The 20,513-nt window shown below is 35.4% G+C and overlaps 1 long non-coding RNA gene across 3 annotated transcripts; it reads left to right on the forward strand.

The window, feature by feature from the left end:
* Nucleotides 1-8,043: 8,043 nt before the first annotated feature.
* On the forward strand, nucleotides 8,044-19,429 carry LOC107851831. Of its 3 annotated transcripts, none has more exons than XR_007050482.1 (2): nucleotides 8,044-10,592; nucleotides 14,328-19,429. It is a non-coding gene; the product is annotated as an uncharacterized LOC107851831 (long non-coding RNA). The 3 variants fall into 3 exon arrangements; XR_007050481.1 differs by lacking the exon at nucleotides 14,328-19,429 and adding an exon at nucleotides 11,429-11,840 and having other exon boundaries at nucleotides 8,044-11,344; XR_001669182.2 differs by lacking the exon at nucleotides 14,328-19,429 and adding an exon at nucleotides 11,429-11,840.
* Nucleotides 19,430-20,513: the final 1,084 nt, after the last annotated feature.

The raw sequence follows: 20,513 nt of genomic DNA on the forward strand, positions 1-20,513 counted from the left end.
ATTTTACCCCTTAATTGTCTTTTCCTGTAATAGTTGTAAACTAGTACAACACGTGGGAAGGTGTGTGAGAGACTCTAAGGTCTAGTAGTAGTATTATGGAGAGAATGAACTTATGGGCCACAGTTACGTGAAATAAGAGACTTAGGTTGATATTTTTATTCGATTGGTTAGTATAGTATATGGCATGCTTCATATGATGGGTGTTGTTAGGAAATAGGCTTGAACTTTAGATATGGAGTGGAGTGGTAAGAATAGTAACTCAAGATTGATAATGCATGTTTTGTGGGAATGAACTAGTAGGTTTAATGTGAGATATGAAATGACCTAGGTTGGCAATTTGTCAAAGAAAGAGTGGATAATTGTTATCTATGTACAAGGCTAGAGTCAAAACAATGAATCATGGTTGAGTCTTTAAGTGGATAAGAATATTAGGTATATAAAAATAAGTTGAAACCTCTAGGTAGCATGTTATTGGATAAGGTTTGATGTGTCTAAGTGTAATATGTACCTAATTCATGTTCTTGAATTGTGTAGTACGGGGAAAACTAAGGAATTATTGTGTGATGTTCTTTACAACTTAATTGAGGAAATATAGGTAGGCAGTATGTGCCTTTAGTATAGTTTTACAATTTTGTTAAGATTGTAAGTATGCGAGTAGAGGTCTAATAGTGGTGTTTTAAGTAGCAAAGAATGAATTATTATGTGATAAGGAGTGTGGATGTGTATAATCATGAGAGTGGGAATGATAGGGTTATGGCTATAGTGGCTAGCAAAGGTTAAGAGTAGCATTTCTAGAAAACAATGCCTTCAGAGTATAGTTATCAGGGTGGAGTATAGCATTTATGTGTATGGCGATATCCCCTTGTGTTGAGAGTTGTGCTTGTAGATTTAATGAGAAGATATGTCCTCAAGTACAGGGTTGTGACTTTGATCTATGGGGGAGATGATGAATTGAGGTAGTTCCCAAATTTTCTTGAGGTGTCAAGTTTTAGGAAAGAGTCATGATAAAATCTATATCTATTCAAGAAAGCTCCTCCTACTTCAATTTAAGAAGTCATTCTACCAATGTCTTATCTATTTTAAGTCCTGCCTATGTCTAAGGTCTGAGTTCTCTATGTAACTCATGTCTTGTTCCAACCTCCAAACTAGAAGCAATAATGTCCCATAGTGATCCAATATTCTAAGTATCCAAGATCTATGTTATGTTTCTTATGATCCATAAAATCTATGCATAATATAATTTTTGGTTCTAAGAAATTATGCTTCCTATGTGTTATCAACCCATTTTATGTCAGTTCTAGCCCAAAGTGATAAGGTGCATGTAAACTCATGACTATCTTAGCTCTAAAAATGAGAAGCAATAGCTTCAAGTATAATTCTTGTCTCAATCTTTAACTTCATGAATTTCGACCTTATGTTATACAACTCTTGATATGTGCACACATGTTTCTCACTATGCCCAGTACTAAAAACTCTTTTTGTGTATGTTTATGTCAAAATAACTCTTTATCTATGATCTAGACATTGGATATGTAAAGCACTTCATGCCCATTGTATCGTATCTACATCCCATGCCCTATCATAAGTAATGCAATACGTATAAGTTATAATAAGATAGTGTTACTTCCATTCATGATGTTTATGCTCGTATCCCTTAATGACTCTCCGTATGTTAGTATGATGATGGTTATGAAAGCATAGTAATGTCTTAGGTAGGGGAGTAAATGTTCTTGAATGTGAAAAATTCTGATGTGATTTCTTTAGCTAAGGTTGTAGGTGAAAAAAGGGGGGGGGGTGAACTTTTGTTATGTGAAATAGTTAGGAAGGAGATATGTGGAGAAAATCTTTGTGATAATGATTGAATTTGCTGGACTTAGTGGGGAGATCCATGAAGTGGGTGTAGTAATGATAGGCTTGAATGTTTTGATTGATGAAAACAAAAACCCATGTACTATGTTGTTAGTACTCCTTGAATTAAAATCCGAGGATGTTTGGTGGTAGTGATAAGGTGTAGTAACCTTCTTAAAGGGATGTAGAGTATGGAGTCCCACAGCTTACAATAGCACCTCTTTCTCCAAGTTAGGCTTCAACATAGGAGTATTATACAGTGGGACTCAAACTCTTGTGGTTAGATGTGTGATGGGAGAATTGTAAGTTGGAAATAATGAGGTATGTTATTTATCATTTGGGGCAGAGCTGAGTAGTGTCTCTAAGTTTAAGTATGTTCATTGTATCATGTAAAGTAGAGAATGCTTTTATCCTATCTCCCGCAAAATCTCATTTCATGAGTGTACCAATGGGAATTAGGCCTATTATCACCAAATTAACTCATGCCTTGTGTTGTGATGATTAAGATTCATAGAACTCATGTTCAAGATCATCCCTATGAAAAGTTTCATTACCTCATGTTTTGGGCTTACACATTTCACTAGGGGTTATCATGAAGCTCTTTTGATGCCTATGCATATTTGGTTGAGGTAAAATGTTTAGTGCGAGGTTACATTCTTTATTCAATACTTTTAGAGCTTCAACAAGTTCGTACCCATTATCCAGGGATGAATGATCTTAAAGGGGAGATAATGTAACACCCTGTACTTTTGAGCTAAAGTTAACCTGTCTTTCCTGCGTTATGAACCCAAACTGTAATACTTCGTACTATTCTTAGCTTAATTCAGCTTTTAGTTATATGCCTCAAAATTTTCACAAAGTATTGGGGGCTTAGTCTTCTTCAAGACCCCAAAACTTCGAGGATTCCTATTTAGACCTTTCTGACCCCGAGATGATAGTTTTTGAGTTAATACATGTTCAGGGATGTAAGAAGTATGTCTCAGGGGAGTTTTGGATTTTTCCGACAAGGTTTGGGTCATGTTTGGATCACAAATCTAGCAAGTCACAGTGTAGGGCCACATCGCGATGACATTTCCATTGGCACGTACATCACGGTGAAGGTGTTTTCATCTAGTTTTTGATTTATAATTTGAATTCAAGTATCATGATCTTTTTCCTAGTGTGTGAACTTCTTATTAGGTGAAAAATATTCATAGAAATCACTAAGAGCAAATTTGAGCTAAGAGCCTTTGATTCGTCTAAAGTTTGGTATTCGATTCTATAAGGGTCAACTTCAACGTGTATAACTTTTGATAGTTGCTGAATTTTTCAGCTCAAGGCCCACCAAATTATATATAATTGAGTTAGATTTCCAATGATACCAATTTCACCTTAATCTGATACCTGAGGAAAAAGTTTTGACCATTTTTTTTGAACCAGTAAGCCACCGCAATAAGACCGCATCACGCTGGGCATGCAAAATGCAATTACTGATTTAAAATATCAGAAGGACAATTGGGTCTTTTCCCCCTCAACCTAATCATTCTTAAAATGACTTGGGTCATCAGTTAGGGCATTATTTGCCCTTCTTCTCCAATTAACTCTAAAGAAAAACCCTCCCTCTTCCTAAGAACAAATCCAATTCCTTTATCCCCAAGAAATCAAGAATTCAAGCTTTCCAAAGATCAAGATCATTCAAGAAAGCATCAAGATTAGGGTTTCATCCTCAAGTTAAGAAAATTAAGGTATGTGGGCTTGCCCTAAAAACTCCATGGGCATGAGTTATTGTTTTACAAAGTTTTGAAAGCATATTATGATGTTTATAAAAGGGTTTTAAACAATTGCTTGTATAGCTGAATCATGAAATCTTTTTCAATGATATAATGTTTGATCTTGAAGCCTTCCCTTGAATTTGAACCATACTCGCATATGCATGAACATGCATTTTTGGCTTTGAAATTCGAATTGAGAGCATAAATAACCAAACTCGCTATCTTGTTGTGACACCCTTTGATTTTATGTGTTATGAGTTGTTCCATTGCATAATTAGAAGTATGAGATCACCATTGTTTACTATTATATAAGAACTTGGTATTGGTTGTAAATTGAAGAAAAGGGTTGTAAATGATAAAGATGATTAGTCAAAGAATTTCATGGTTTACTACAAGGTAATTGACCACCACATGTTTAAGAATTGAAAGAGAGAATCTTTGCGTAAGTCTTCATATATTTTGAAATACAAATTATCTTGTTTTGTTTGAATGTATTGGTAGTCCAAACATTATGTTTTGAATGATAAGACTGTAACATGACATTGTATGGCTTATTCGACTTACAAGTCTTAGTATGATGATACCAAATCAGATAAATGCCATAACACACTCAGACCAGACTAGACTATAGAATTTTCAGACTTTAGACCATATTTTGAGAAAGATACATGTTTTAAAAGACTAATTGGGCATAAAGTGAGTTAGATGGTTACCCGAAGAAGGCATTTGAGTGTAAGAGATCATTTTTGGAAATCAAATTTTGCCGATTCGAGTAATATGATTGGATTCTGAACACGTGAATGACCAATGTATACTTACCTCTGAACATTAGTATACTAGACTAGTAAATAGGACTTTGATCCTTGCGGTAAACATAGATTTAGGGCTTGGCCGATGAGTAAATAGCGGACCCATATAACCCATGGGTACTAGACTTGTAGGGTGTACCATCTAGCTCAGAAGAGAAATAAAGAGTTGAGTCATGATTTCAAGAAAATGCATTGAAGCTCATCAAATTATGCTCATGTATTTTCAAATGTTTTATGATGACATGTTTTTATGAAATGCTCTCACTTATGTTGTATAAAAATATTTTATGTTTGGATTGTTCTATGTACCAGTACCATTGTGTATTGACTCTCTATATTTCAGGTTCTGTACTATAGTCCCATGGTCCATCACATCAGTAGAGCACTTGGGATATGAAAGAATTGGTAAGCCATCCATCTTTTGGAAGACATTTATTTATATGTTGAGTCTTTCGGTATATGGTCCAGCCAGGGTTTTATTCCTGTCTAGACAGTTAGTATTCAGTAGAGACTTTGTAGATGGTATTCAAAGTGTTGTATTTTCATATTTTGTAGACACAGTTTGTATTATAAATTCCCTTGAATTTCATCATATCTTTCACATTTGATTTATCTATGGATTATGTTCATGATAGCATGTTATGGGGTCTTTCGGTCCTTCATGGCTCGGAATGCCCGTCGCGGCCAAGGCCTTGGCTCGGGTCGTGACAAAATTTTATCATGCAAAAGCCATAAACATTATGAAACTATATTACCAAATTCCACCCTTATTATAAGACACCATCTAAGTTTACATTCAACTATTTTCTTAGCATAGAAAACCTTAGAAACAAGAGAAAACCAATAAGATTAGTTTAAATCAAAATCCCTTAATCCTAACTTTAAACACCATCAAAATATAACAATATCAAGTAAATATCACAGTTTAAAGATAATTAAAATAAGGGAGTGCCATGCCAACATGCCTTTTTGATGAAAGAACTTTGGGAAATGCTTGAGTCCTTAATTTTGAAGCTTGACTCTAGCTCGAAATCAATATGAAGACTTGAATTCATTTTTCATAGCCTTGATGACAAAATTAATGAGAAAACATTGACAATAAATCATAATCTTTGACCCATCTTGAACTTTAGATTGGGAGTTTGGGGTTTTTGGGAGAGAAGATGAATTGGAGATTTTGGGAATGATTCTCCTACTTTGGGATAAATTTAGGAATTAAAAATGGATTGGGGGCTTTATATGGGGTAAAAGGGAAATTTTAACTTTGATTTAATAAGGGAAAATGTATTTTTATGTCTAGGAAGTGAGGGGTCACGCCGCAGACCGAATCACGCGGCAAAAGCTTTGCCTCGCGCACCGCACCCTAGACAATGTCTACTAAAATACTCGTAACTTTTTACTCCAAACTCGGATTGATGAACAGTCAGTTGTTTTGAAAAGAAGAATCGAAGGGATTTAATTTGGTATATAATGGGCCACCTAACTAGTTATATTCTAGGAGTAATAGTCGTTTAAAGTTGACCCAATTTAAAACGTATACTAAAACTCAATTGGTAGGAAAGTTCTCAACTCTACTTTGAGCTATAGGAGATTTTTGTGATTTCAATTTATATCCAAAGATGTTCCAATATAATTGATCATCACACTTATATTAAGATAGAAATCATTGGGTTCAGGTCTATATATTTACGAAGGACGGGTTCAAATTCCCCCAAAATGTGGGGTGTTACACAATTAGAGTTTGTGGGACATAAATGACATTTACACATTGGCAAACGGACTTATTCTCTTGTTAACATATATTAAATCTTGAAGGCGCTTGATGGAACAGTAATGCTGGAAAACTATTACATTAAATTAAGGATGTTCTGTTGGTTTTTCTATATCTTTTCACGGTATCTTTAGCGTTCTTTAATTCCTCATCTTGCAGCCAAAGCTAGAAGGATAGAGTCATGTACCATGGTAGTTGATAGTCTCATCAAGATCAATGTATACTCTATATATATCGGCTAGAAAAACATTGAATTAGGCCTACTTGTGTAAAGATTCATTTTAACTTTTGCTGAAAAATAATGCATCAGAAGATAGTTAAGGCAAATTGACTAATGTTTCCACCGAGCTTAGTCTAGTAATACTGGTGTGTTATGTTTTTAGTGAATCTGTGAATGTCTAGCAACCCCTCCATGAACCCTTTTGATTATACGTGAATGTATTATAGTATTTACCACACCCCAACAAAATTTTGTAACTTCCGATGTAATTGTACGAGTGTTTCTGATTCAGAAATAGGACATCAAAAGAAATAGGTTAAATTATAACAAATATTAGTAAAACTTAGAGATTTGTTCCTTTTTTTAAAAGAAAAATCCGCCATATGGTGATGTTACCTTTTCATATCACCAAAAATTATAATTAGGGGAGATTACATGTCCTTACCTCAATTACAACGCATGTAGGGACTATAACCCCACATAAAAATGATTAATTAACTTAATATACAGATGTACAGAAAACAGGGTGAAAATATCCAGTACGACTAAAACAAAATTCTTCTATATCTTAAAGAGGGCATTTGAATCTGGTCCAAATGATAAGTCCAGCAGTTGTAGAGGGGAAATCAGACATATAGAGGATCCACAAGTCACCTTTGGTAATACTCCATTTAAGTAAGTGCATTCGCAACTTGATTAGTTTCATGATAACAATGTTGACCCTCACAATGTATGGTCCTGATCATATGTCTTAAAGGAGGCCATTCGAATCTGTTGGAAATAATAATTTAAAGTTGGAATAGGATTCTTTAATTGTTTAGGATTTAATATTTAGTATTATTTTCATTCATGACTGGTTAGGATTAGAATTTGTTGATCCAAGTTGGTATAGGAATAGGTTTTCCGGTCCTAATTTGGTTGTTATTATTACAAATAGGGGTGTTCCGTCAAATGTAAGGAAAATAAAGAGAATTATTTCAGTCTATTAAATAAAATGTTTTCCTTAAAATTGGTATCAAAATCAAAGAGTTTCTGCTCTCCTACTAAAGAATCAAAGAGCTTCCGCTACTAGCAGGCGGTTATGACCAATATATACCACCCATCTAGCCTATGACAAATGCCAGGCCAGAGAAAAGTCAGAATGAAGAAGAATTGGAAGGTTATTACAATCAACAACGTTGAATGTTGGTGACCAAGTGCATCAACGAAAGTTGGAGAGAAAGTGCTCCAACAAGAGAATGTTGAAGAGAGGTGCTTCAACTATTGGAAGTCCGAGAGAAGTGCTCCAACACAATCAAACAAAAAATGGCAGATGTTGAAGATAAGTGATTCAACTAATGAAAGTTGGAGAGAAGTTCTCCAATACAATCAAGATAAAACAAAGTGTTAGATATTGAAGAGAAGTGCTTCAACTAATGAAAGTTGGAGAGAAGTGATTCAACACAACCAAGAAAAAAATATCAAAAGTTGGAGAAAAGTGCTCCAACAATTAAAGGTTGACCGAAGTTTTAATAAACTATCCAAGTAAAAAATTAATTTGGAAGGATCTGAGAAATTAAAATACATGGACGATCAGGATTAATTGTGAATAAATGAGATCCTACGGTTCAGATGAAGTTAGAGAAGGTTATAACAAACTCAAGGGAGAGCTACAGTGGCAACTAACTACAAGAATTTTTCTCACCTCCTCTCTTTTTCTCTCTCCTCTCTCATCATTTTTCTCTCTTACGTTCTTTCCTCCTTCTTCTTATTCTCACCTCTATTCTAAACCTCAACTGCAGGTCATTATCAATAGATCTACAATGTCCTGAATTCATCTTTTAATTTCTATTCCATTTAATTATTTCTCTTGTAGTTTACATTTTGAATCAGTATAAATAGAAATTTGTCCCCAAAAAAAACTTCATCTTATTTCCTAAGAGTGTTACAAAGTGGTATCAAAGCCTTCAACCCTGCGACTTACTTCCACTATGACTATCAATAAAGGCACTCGGTTAATAATCCTTAATGATAGGACAACAAAGGATGAGGAATCGATAATAAAGAACAGTGAATTACTTGAACAGTTGGCGGGTCAAAAAGGTAAATGACATTTGCATATGCAACTCTGCCTCGTGATCATACAAAGGTTGCGCAGTCATTAGATCTAATCATGATGAGACTTACAACCATTTAGATGCATCAACAACGTGAAACCAGAGAAGGAGGTCTGGGTAATGGACTATTTCTAGTTCCTAACCCTAGAATGCCAAGACATATACCACATGGATGAGATCCAGAGCTTGGGGCGCAACCCAATCTAGCTTTTGAAGGGCGAGAAAATCAACAACCAAGTTGGTAACTTCCTATTCCTAGATTAGAATTTCCTTTGTTTGATAGTACTGATCCCAAACTATGGGTCAGAAGGTGTGAAAAATTCTTTAAAGTTTTCATATAAGTGAGGAACAAAAGGTTGACATAGTCGTAATGCAACTTATTGGTACAACTGAATCTTGGTGCCAATCATATTTTTTGGATGAAGGACTGAATAATTGGGAGGGTTTAGTAAAGATCTATGTGATAAATTTAATACTGAGAGATCTGAAGATGTAATAAAAAGTTTTAATGGCCTTTGGCAGATAGGATTTATGGATGAATTTCTAAAAAAATTTAAAATTATGAAAGCTCAAATGTTGATCACGAACCCTGGGCTTTACAAGTCACATTTTCTCTTTATTTTTATTGGTGTCCTTAAAGATGAAACAAAGATGAATATGTGTTATTTAAGCCAAAAACCTTGAATACTGCTATTGAGCTAGAGAAGGTGCAAGAGAAGACTTTAGAAACTACGGCGAAGAAGGGAAAATAGAGTAGCAGATCAGTCATGACTCTAGGGGTTCAGGTAGTTCACACACCCAATACAATTATACCTGCAACTAGAGTTGGATCTGGTAAACCTCCACAAACATATAGGGTGAGCAGAAGTGTATGAATATTGGAAAGCCAACTCCCTTTGTTAGAAGTGTGGGGAAACATACAACCTTGGTCACCAATGCAAGTATCAATAACTAAAATACATCATAGGCGACATATGTGAAGTAATTACGGATCTTACGGATGGTCTTAATGATATTGAAACCAAAGAAAATAGTGATGATTTAGTTCAAGAGATGGCAGAAGTAGTATGCATGAATGCTTTATCAGGTGGTACACAAAGGGGAGTACTATTATGGTGAAAGGCTCCTGACATTTATGGTAGACTCTGAGAGTACCAATAGTTTTATTGATGCTTAAACTATCAAAGAAACTAGGTTAAAGCCTACTTTCACTTTACCTAATAGGATAACAGTAGATAATGGAAATTATTGTACTGCACATTTCATTATTTAGGCATAACTTGGACCATGAAAGGTAAGACCTTTAAGGAAGATTTGGGAATAATCAACTTGGGTGGGTGTGATATAGTTTTGGGAAATGAATTTACGAAGAAATACAACCCAATCAAGTTTGACCATGAGAAGAATTGTGTCACTATAGTTAAGAATGGAGCCAAGGTAATACTAAAAGGGATTTCCAAGGATAGGAAGTTAAATCTGATCATGCAACTCTATAGGGAAGTTTTTGAAGAAAGGGCATATAATCAAGGCTCATATTTTCTTGGTACTACCAATATGTCTACGGGTTCAAAAGATGTGGACCTTTACCTCATCAAGTTGTTGCAAAGGTACAAGTCAATGTTTGAATATCCTAGAACCTTAGCACCAATCAAACTATTGGATCATGTCATTTGTAGATGATTTGTTAGATGAACTTCATGGTGCAACAGTTTTTTCAAATATGGATTTGAGGGCAGTCTATCATCAGATTAGAATGAAGCTTGAGGATGTACACAAGAAAGCATTTCGGACTCACATGGGCCATTATAAGTTCAAAGTGATGTCATTTGATCTCACTAATGCACCAGATACCTTCCAAGTACTTATGAACCATATTTCTCAACCTTACCTTAGCAAATTAGTTCTAGTATTCTTTGATGACATTTTAATTTATATTTTAAATCTTACTAACCAATTGCAACACATGGAAGCTGTATTTCAGGTTCTACAGGCTCAAAGCTTACTGGACAAGAGGTCAAACAACTCATTTGGCCAATCTAGAGAAGAATACTTGGGCCATGCCATCATTGTGGAGGGGTGTCCACAGACCCTAATAAGGTACAAGTTATGCTAGATTGTCCTATACCTAAGACATTAAAGGGGTATTACAGAAAGTATATTGCAAATAATGGCTTGATCCGCAAACCATTATCCAACTTGTTTAAGAAGGATGATGAAGCTTTCAAGGAGCTCAAATTAGCTATGTCTAGTAGACCTATTCTAGCACTACTAGATTACTCTCAAGAGTTTATTGTTGAAACTGATGCTTGCAACATTGGAATTGTGATAGTTCTCATGCCACAAGGCTGACCTATTGCTTACTTTAGCAACGTTTTAGATCCTAAGCATTGGGGAAAATATATTTGTGAAAAAGAATATTTGGCTCTGCTGAATGTTATGAATAAATGGAAAAACAACCTTCAATATAAGTATTTCACTATTAGGACTGATCTTCATATTTGCTACATCAAAGGGTAACCAAAACCATTCAACAAGGGGTAGCTGATGCCCTATCTAGAAGAGATGAAAATGTTGATATGAATGTCAGGCCTACTACTACACTTTCAGCCATCAACACCAACTTGCCAATTTGTATTCAAGAAATCTATAACAGTTATGAAAGAGGAAAAAAGTTTCATGATCCCATTGTTCAGCATGTTGTGAGCACTATGGAACCTAGTTTGTACAAATACACTTTTGAGGTTTTGAGAAGGAAAGAAAATATTATATAGGAGCCACTAGGAATATTAGAAAACAACTGATCAACATTTTTCATTACTCTACTATTGGACGTCAGTCTGGTCTGCAAGGTACATTGATGAGGTTGTCTCAGGTTTTATTTTGGCCTGAAATGAAGGATATGGTAGTTTCTTATATATCTAATTGTGAGATAGGTCAAATAAACTGCAACCCTTGTCGATATCAGATCATGCTTGGAGGCACATCAGTTTAGACTTTATAGAAGGACTTCTAAAATCTCAAATGAAGGGTGTTATTTATCTTGTGGTGGACAGAATCTTAAAGCTTTCCTATTTTATGACACTCTCACACCATTTTAATGCATTACAAGAGGTTTGGAAATTTCTCAAGAGAGTCCATACACTATACGGGTTTCCTGAATTAATTGTATCATATAGAGATAAAATCTTTCTCAGCAATTTTTGGCAAGAGTTTTTCAAGTTGTAGGAACTTAGTTAAAGTTTAGTACTACTTATCACCCCAGAGTGATGGTCAGACTGAAAGAGTTAATAGGTGTATTGAAACATATCCAATATTTATGATATCCAATAGTCTTGTTCAATGAAACAATGGTTTCCCTTAGCAAAATTTTGGTACAACACTAACTATCATTGCAACTTACAATATTCTCCTTTTAAGACCCTCTATGGGTATTCACCCCCTCATATATCTCTTGGAACTATACCTGATTCGATAGTACTAGCTGAAGATGACGTGATTATATAGAGGCAACAATTTCAACAATTTCTTAAAGACACACTCTGGCAAGCTCAAAATATGATAATAGTTTATGCTGATCAAAATAGAACTGAGAGATAATTCATAGTGGGATATCTAGTGTTCCTCAAGCTCCAACCATATAGGCAGACTTCCATAGCTTTGAAAAGAAACCTCAAGCTCAGTTCCAAATATTATGGTCTTTCCACAATGTTAGCTAAGGTTGGTCCGTGGATTATAAATTGGATCTACTTTCCCCTTCTCATGTGCATCCTGTGTTTTATGTCTCTTCACTGAAGAAGAAAGTGGGGTCTCACATTCTGGTATAGACTAATCTACCATCCACCAGCTCAGATGGCCAGTTCTTGGTGAAACCACTAGCTATATTACAGTACCAACTGGTTAAAAATGGCAATATTGAAGTTGTCAAATGCTGGTTCAATAGACCAATCTTACCCTTGAAGATTTAACTTGGGAAGACAAAAAATAATGAATTGCTATCTAGGTTCCCTGATTTTATTGATCAACCTTGAGGGCAATGTTTGTTTGTAGGTGGTAGAAATGTAATAAACTAGCTAAGTAAAGAATTAATTTGAAAGGCGTTGTCAAATTAAAATACGTGGATGATCAAGATTAATTGTAAATAAATGAGTTCCTGCAATTAATATGAAATTAGTGTTAGGATTGAAATCGAGAGGGCGTCATGCGGAAGCTTACAGTTTGCAAACTATAGAGATGATAATTCAGAAAAAAATAAAAGCATACTAAAACGTAATATTATGGATATGATTTTGGCCAATCGGCCTACATATTAAAAACTTAATAAAAAGGTATAAAAACTAATTGAGAGAAAATCTCACCCTACACAAAACTCTTAAAGGACTACTGTCATGACCCAAGTCGAGGCTCTGGCCGCGACGGGCATCCCGAACCATCAAGGCCCGAGAGACCCCTTAGCATGCAATCATAAGTATAATCCATACATAAATCAAGGTGTGGAAGATAAAACAATATTCAATGGAGATTCATTTTAATACAATCTATGTAAAGAAAATTTTGACAATACAATACTCAACCGGTTGGACCATATATTGAAAAACTCAACATATATGTAAATTCCTTCCAAAAGATGGATGGCTCAATCATTTCGGTCATATCCCAAGTGTTATACTGATGTGATGGACCATGGAACTATACCGCAGAACCAAAAATATAGGGGTCAATAGACAAAGGTACTAGTACGTAGAACAATCCAAAAATAAGATATAATTTAAAATAAAATAAGTGAGATTATTTTGTAACCTACTTATCATAACACATTTGGAAATACATAGGCGTAATCAATAAGCTTCAAAACTAATTTTGTAAACCACGAATCAACTCTTTATTTCTCTTTTGAGCTAGATGGTACATCTTACAATCTGTAACTCCACGAACTATATGGTGTAACACTCCAACATAGGAAGAAGTCCCACATCGGAAAAACACAGGAGGTATGCTGGGTATATAAGTAAGAAAGCCTTACTCCCTGGTGACATATTTTAAAGCCGTGCGGGCCTAGGACCAAAGAGGATAATATCACTAGTGGGTTGGGGAGTTACAGGGGTCTCTCAAGCCTTGATGGTTTAGGATACCCATTGCGGCCAGGGCCCCTGCTCGGGTCATGACAGAATGGTATTAGAGCCGCTCCTGTGCCAGCTTTGTCGATGTGGGCCATAATTTAAATTGAGTGTAGGCAAATACCGGTAAGGCAGGACAAACCTCAGTCCTGAGTGTAGACATATCCCATTCGATGGGGCAAACCTTAGTGAGGATGCTAAGTCCATAAGGGGGTGTATGTAACACCCAAACATAGGAAGGAGTCCTACATCGGCAAAACACAGGAGGGATGTTGGGTATACAAGAAAGAAAGTCTTACTACCTAGTGATGCATTTTAAAGCCATGCGGGCTTAGGCCCAAAACAGACAATATCACTAGTGGGTTGGGAAGTTATAGGGGTCTTTTGGGCCTTGATTGTTCGGGATGCCCATCGTGCCCAGGGCCCCGGCTTGGGTCGTAACATATGGAATCTTCCTTTGACCCGGCAGTCAAGCCCTCAACCCAAGTTTGGCACAAGGGTTAGAGTCTCTGAATCTCTACTATGCCACAAGGTCGTCGCCAGCGTACAATCTCTATTTTAGGGAAACATAAACCAGTGTTGACAAATCACGATTTTGGACAATGAGTTATCCGAACTTGTGCCTTTGTCTAGTAACCATCTAACACTCTCAAGCCTAATTTTAGACTCTTAAAACATGTCTTCTTCTTATAATTATTTCTCCCTTATTCTATTTCAGGCACAACATAATACGGTACCATCATACCCAGACTTGTAAGTCTTTCATTTCATACCACAACATCTCTACTGTCCTATTTATTTCAAAACGTATTATTGACCACCCAAAAGATTTAAAAGTCAGGTGTGAGTTCATACTTCGAAAGCACATGAAAATAAAACAATTTCTCTCTTCAATACTTTATCTACGGTGGTCATCTTTTTTTGTCGATTGTCTGCAACTCTCAATTGGAAATATGAACACTTATAAATCAAGGAAAACACCCTTTTATTTAGTCATAAAAATAGTACAATTTATACATGACAGTAAAGCTTCAAACTCAAGCTTTTATCTATCCGTATAATCAACCCACAACATGTAAAAACAATGGGTTTCATAGCAAGAGAGGGAATTACATAGATCATGATCTCATTTAACTTCTCAAACTTAATATCACATGAACACATGAAAACATTTTGAATTTAGGGTTCGACACCACAATTCCTACAAGACTTTATTATAAAATGGGATTTTCAATGCATGTTCCTCAATACTTTCAAAACCCATTTTGGTATGTACTCTTTAGAGCTTATTTAAAATAGTAAATTTACGCCCATGAGGTTTAGGATAGCCCCACGTACCTTACATTGTTGGAAACATTGAGAAACCTTGACTCTTGAGGCTTGATATCTTAACCCTAGGTTACTTTTCTCCTCTTGAGCTTAAGGAAGATGAACTAGGGCTTTGTGGGCATTAAAACATGAATAATGACCCTAATTTATTCTATAGATGTTTAGGGACGGTTATGGAACATGAAAGGACCTTATTGCCCTTAAAATAATACAAAAAATGAAGCCTTTATGCTGCTGTACTTTAGCCAGGAGGTGCACAACCCATGGCACAGGAATAAAGTGGGTGACACATGCCCCATCACCTAGACTTTAGGTGGGAGGCGCATGCCCCATCACCTAGCCTAGACAGTGTCTCATTTAAACACTCATAACTTTTGACTCCAAACTCGGATTAATGAACAGTTGGTGGCGTTGGAAAGAAGACTTGAAGGGATGTGATTTGATATATAGTAGGACATACGAATCTTTATATCCTAGGAGAAATAGTCACTGGAATTTGAACCAAGTAAAATCATCAACTAAAAGTCAATCGATAGGAAAGTGCTCAACTTAACTTTTGAGCTAGGAGATTCTTATGGGGTATATTCATCTCCAAGGACACTCCCACACTAAGGAAGTGTCATTTACACTTATATCTAAGTGGAAACAATTGGGTTTGGGTCTATAAAAGTAGGAAAGATGGTTTAACCTTAGCCCAAAAAAGTGGGGTATTACATTATCCCCCTCTTAGGATCATTCATCCTCGAATGATTGGTAGGGATTTGTTAAAGCTCTTAAAGTATGGAATAAAAAAGTAACCTCGCATTGAACATTTTTACTCAAAAAATATGCAAAGGCATCAAACAATATTCATGATAACCCCAAGTGAAACATGCAAGCATAAAGTGAGAGATAATAAGAATCGATATAGAGATGACCTCGCACATGAGTTCTAGGGATCATAATTATCACATCATATGGTATGAGTATATTTAGTGATCATAGGCCTGATTTACATTGGTACTAATCATGAAATAAGATTTTGTGGAAGATAAGAAATAGAAATATTCTCTACCTTACAAGATACAATGAATAAACCTAAAACTTAGAGACACTACTCAACTATGCCCCAAAAAACATATAACATACTCCATCATTTCCAACTTACAATTCTCCCATAACACATCTAACCATGAGATTTTTGAGTCCCACCGTATAACACTTCTATGTTCAAGCCTAACCCGGAGTAGAAAGTTGTTAACTTAAGCCACTGGACCCTGTACTCTACATCCCATTAAGAAAATTACTTCACCTTATCACTACCATTAAACACACTCGAGTTTTAAATCAAGGAGTACCAACCATATAAAACATTGTTTTGATTTTTCATCAATCACAACATTCAAGCCTATCATTACTACACCCACTTCATAAATCTCGACCAGTAAATTCAATCACTCTCACAAAGATTTTCACCACATATCTCTGTCCTAACTATTTCACATAACGAAAGTTCATCTCCTTGTTCCCCCTTCTCCTATAACCTTAGCTCAAGAAATCGCATAAAAATTTTCACCTTCAAGAATATCTACTCCCCTACCTAACACATTACTAGTCTTCCACAATCACCATCATACTAACATATGGAGGGTCATTAAGGGACCCGAGCATAAGTATCATGAATGGAAGAAACACTACATAATTATAAACCATATTTGTTGATCTACTCAAGGTTGGACATGAGGTGAAGATACGATAAAATCATGAAGGGCTTCATATATCAAGTGTCTGGATCATAAGTAGAGAGTCACCCTAGCATAAGCAAAACATAGCATAAGTCTTTAGGACAGAACATAGTGAGAAACATGAGTTCTTACATCCTGAGTCGTATAACATAAGTTTGGAATTCATGAAGTCACCGATTGAGACAAGGACTTCTACAACTATCTCTTCTCATTTTCAGAGATGAAATAGTCATGAGTTGGCATGGACCTTATCACTTTGGCTAATCCCGACGTAAATTGAACTGGTACTATATAAAAAGCATAGTTCTCTTAGAACTAAGCATGATATAAGACATGGATTTCTTTATGAGTCATGAGCATCATAACATAGAGCTTGAATACATGAAAGACTGGATTACTAAGAGTCATTATTACTTCTAGTTTGGAGGTCAGATCATGAACATAAGTCCATAGAGAACTCGAACCATAGGCATAGGCATGACTTAAATACATGACGTAAGACATTAGCTGAGTGACCTCTTAAATTGAAGTAGGATAAGTTTGCTTGAATAGGAATAGGTTTATCATGAATCCTCTCCGCAACTTGCCACACTGAGAAAATTCGAGAACTACCTTAAATCACCATCTCCCCGTTAGATCAAAATCACAATCCTAAGCTTGAAGACATAGCCTCACATTAAATATACAAGTACAACACTCAGCATAATGGGGTATCACCGTACACATAAAATCTAAACTTTCCCTGATAAACTATACTTTAAAGGCATTGCTTTTCGGTAATGCTACTCTTAACTTTCGCTAGCCTTTATAGCCATCACTCTGAAACTCACATTCTCATGAGCATACATATTCACACTCCATATCACATAATGATTCATTCTCTACTACTCAACACACTAACATTAGATCTCCAATCACATAACTTATGACTTAACAAAATTTATAAAACTATACCAAAGGTACATATTGCGTACCTATATTTCTTCAATTCAACTCTAAAGTAAACAATACAAAAACGTCTCATACTTCTCTATACTACAAAATTCAAGAATGTGAGCTAGGTAAACATGACGCTTATACACATCAAACCTTATCTAACAACATGCTACCTCGGGGTTCAACTTATTCTTTATATACTTATGCCCTCACCCACTTAATGACTCGACCACAATTCATCATTTTACCCTAGTCCTCATGTATATATATCACAATTATCCACTCTTTTTCCACAAGTTTTCAACCTAGGCTATTTCACACCTGACATCAAGCCTGCTAATTCATCCCCACAAAAAATGCATCATTAGTCTTAAGCTTCTATTCTTATCACCACAATCCACATGTAAAGTTCAAGCCTATTATATAACCCCTATTATGTAACACTGATGAAGCATGTCACATACTATAATAGTCCATTAAATTGGAAAATCAACCCAACTACGTCATTTAACCTAAATACCGCCCACAAGTTCATCTTTCCACAATATTACCACCGCATATTAGAATCTACCACATGCCTTCTCACATGTAGTACTAGTTTACAACTACTAAAGAAAAGAAAGTCAAGGAGGTAAAGTCACATAATATTGATAATCAATCTTAATCTTTTAATATAATCCATTACGATCTTATCAACACACCACTTTCTCACATCATATTTACTTACCCATAAATACATCCCCACTACCTTCAAATTCCATATACACCAATGAGTCTCTACCCATAACTTATTGATTGATCTACCCCTTCCATTCATAGCCTATAAATGATTTATACAACCACCATAAAAATCAATTTTGAGATCCTTCCCTATTTTGAATAAATAATAATCATAGCAGTCACTTCCTTTATAGAATACCATACAATCTACAAATATTGCAACCACATTAGTCTATCACTATAAAATGACAACCCATCCCTCAATCAATGGTTATACAACTAAAACTAGCTTATTAATGCAAAAGTCATCCTTACTCTAACTTCTAAAATTATGACTTCATATAACTAACTTTGGGACAATCTTACTACTAATAGGTCATGACCCTTTAACAAATACTACTATTTGGGTGGAAATATTATTCCAAGATTCTACTACATCTCATTACCCTTAAGCATGAAATCTACAACAAGGATTTTTAAAAGTACTAAATACACTTCATACCTCAAGGTGAAAAGCACGTTTTCATTAAGATAGAGGTATGCACCTGAATAAATACACTTTGAAGCACTAATGGACTCTTCTTAAGTCCTTGTACTATTTCATAGCTCTAGAGATAACTCAATCAGAAAAGACCACATCATTAGGAAATCTAAACTCTTGAACTCATCTCGCCTCGATAATGAGATAGAGCTAATAAAATTAGAGTAAATAAGGAATTTGGATAACTTTAATATGGACATCATAATGGAACGATCTAGAGTATGAAAGAATAGAAAACATCTCCTAAATGCCTCGTATCTTCCTTCTTATAAGTATGGCTTGCACACCCATAAAAAGGTCTCTACTCAACACGGCTTCGTAGACACCCTGGGACTATGGACTGTGATCTAATACCAAGTTTTTCATGACCAGATCCAAAGCTCTAGCAATGACGGGCATCCCAAACAATCAAGGCTGAGAGACCCCTTAATTGAAATCATAAGCATAATCCATACATAAATCAAAGTACGGAAGATATAATAATATTCAATGGTGATTCATTTTTATACAATCTGTGTCAAGAAAATTATGACAATACAATACTCATCTCTCGTCGATGAAGTCTCTAATGAAAACTAGCTATCTAGATGGGGTCAAAGCCCCCAGCTGGACCATATATTAAAACACTCAACATATAAGTAAATGTCTTCCAAAAGATGGATTGCTCACCCATTTATGCTATATCCCAAGTGTTATACTGATGTGATAGACCAAGGAACTATACCGCAAAACCTAAAATATAGGGTGTCAATACACAAAGGTACTGGTACGTCGAACAATCCAAAAATAACACACTGTTTAAAATAAAATAAGTGAGAGCATTTTGTATTGGACTTATCATAAAACATTTGGAAATACATGGGCATAATCAATAAGCTTCAAAACCACTTTTGTAAATCACAACTCAACTCTTTATTTCTCTTCTAAGCTAAATGGTACACCCTATAATTTGTAATTCCATAGGCTATATGGAATCCACCGTTGACTTGGTGGCCAATCCCCCAACCTAAGTTTGTCGCAAGGGTTGAAGTATCTGCATCTCTGCTACACCATAAGGCCGTCGCCAGTGTACAATCTCTATTTCAAGGCAACATAAACCCATATTAATAAATCATGATTTTGGACAATGAGTTATCTGAACTCATGCCTTCTTCTGGTAACTATATAACACTCTTAAGCCCAATTTTAGACTCTTAAAAATATGTCTTCTTCTTATAATTATTTCTCTCTTATTCTATTTTGGTCACATCATAATAGGGTATCGTCATAACACAACATCTCTGCTGCCCTTCTTATTTCAAAGTATTTATTGACCACCCAAAAGATTTAAAATTCAGGCATGAGTTCATACTTCAAAAGCACAAAAAAACACTTTCTCTCTTAATTACTTTCTCTACTGTGGTCATTTTCTTATCAGTTACTTGCAATTCTCACTTGGAAACATGAACACTTATAAATCAAGGAAAACACCCTCTTATTTAGTCATAGAAATAGTACAATTTATACATGACAGTAAAGCTTCAAACTCAAGCTTTTAGCTATACATATAATCAACCCACAACATGTAAAAATAATGGGTTTCATAGAACGAGAGGGAATTACATAAATCATGCTCTCATTTAACTTCTCAAACTTAATATCACATGAACACATG

The sequence above is a fragment of the Capsicum annuum genome, unplaced genomic scaffold (genome assembly GCF_002878395.1).
Source record: "Capsicum annuum cultivar UCD-10X-F1 unplaced genomic scaffold, UCD10Xv1.1 ctg5258, whole genome shotgun sequence".
NCBI lineage: Eukaryota > Viridiplantae > Streptophyta > Magnoliopsida > Solanales > Solanaceae > Capsicum > Capsicum annuum.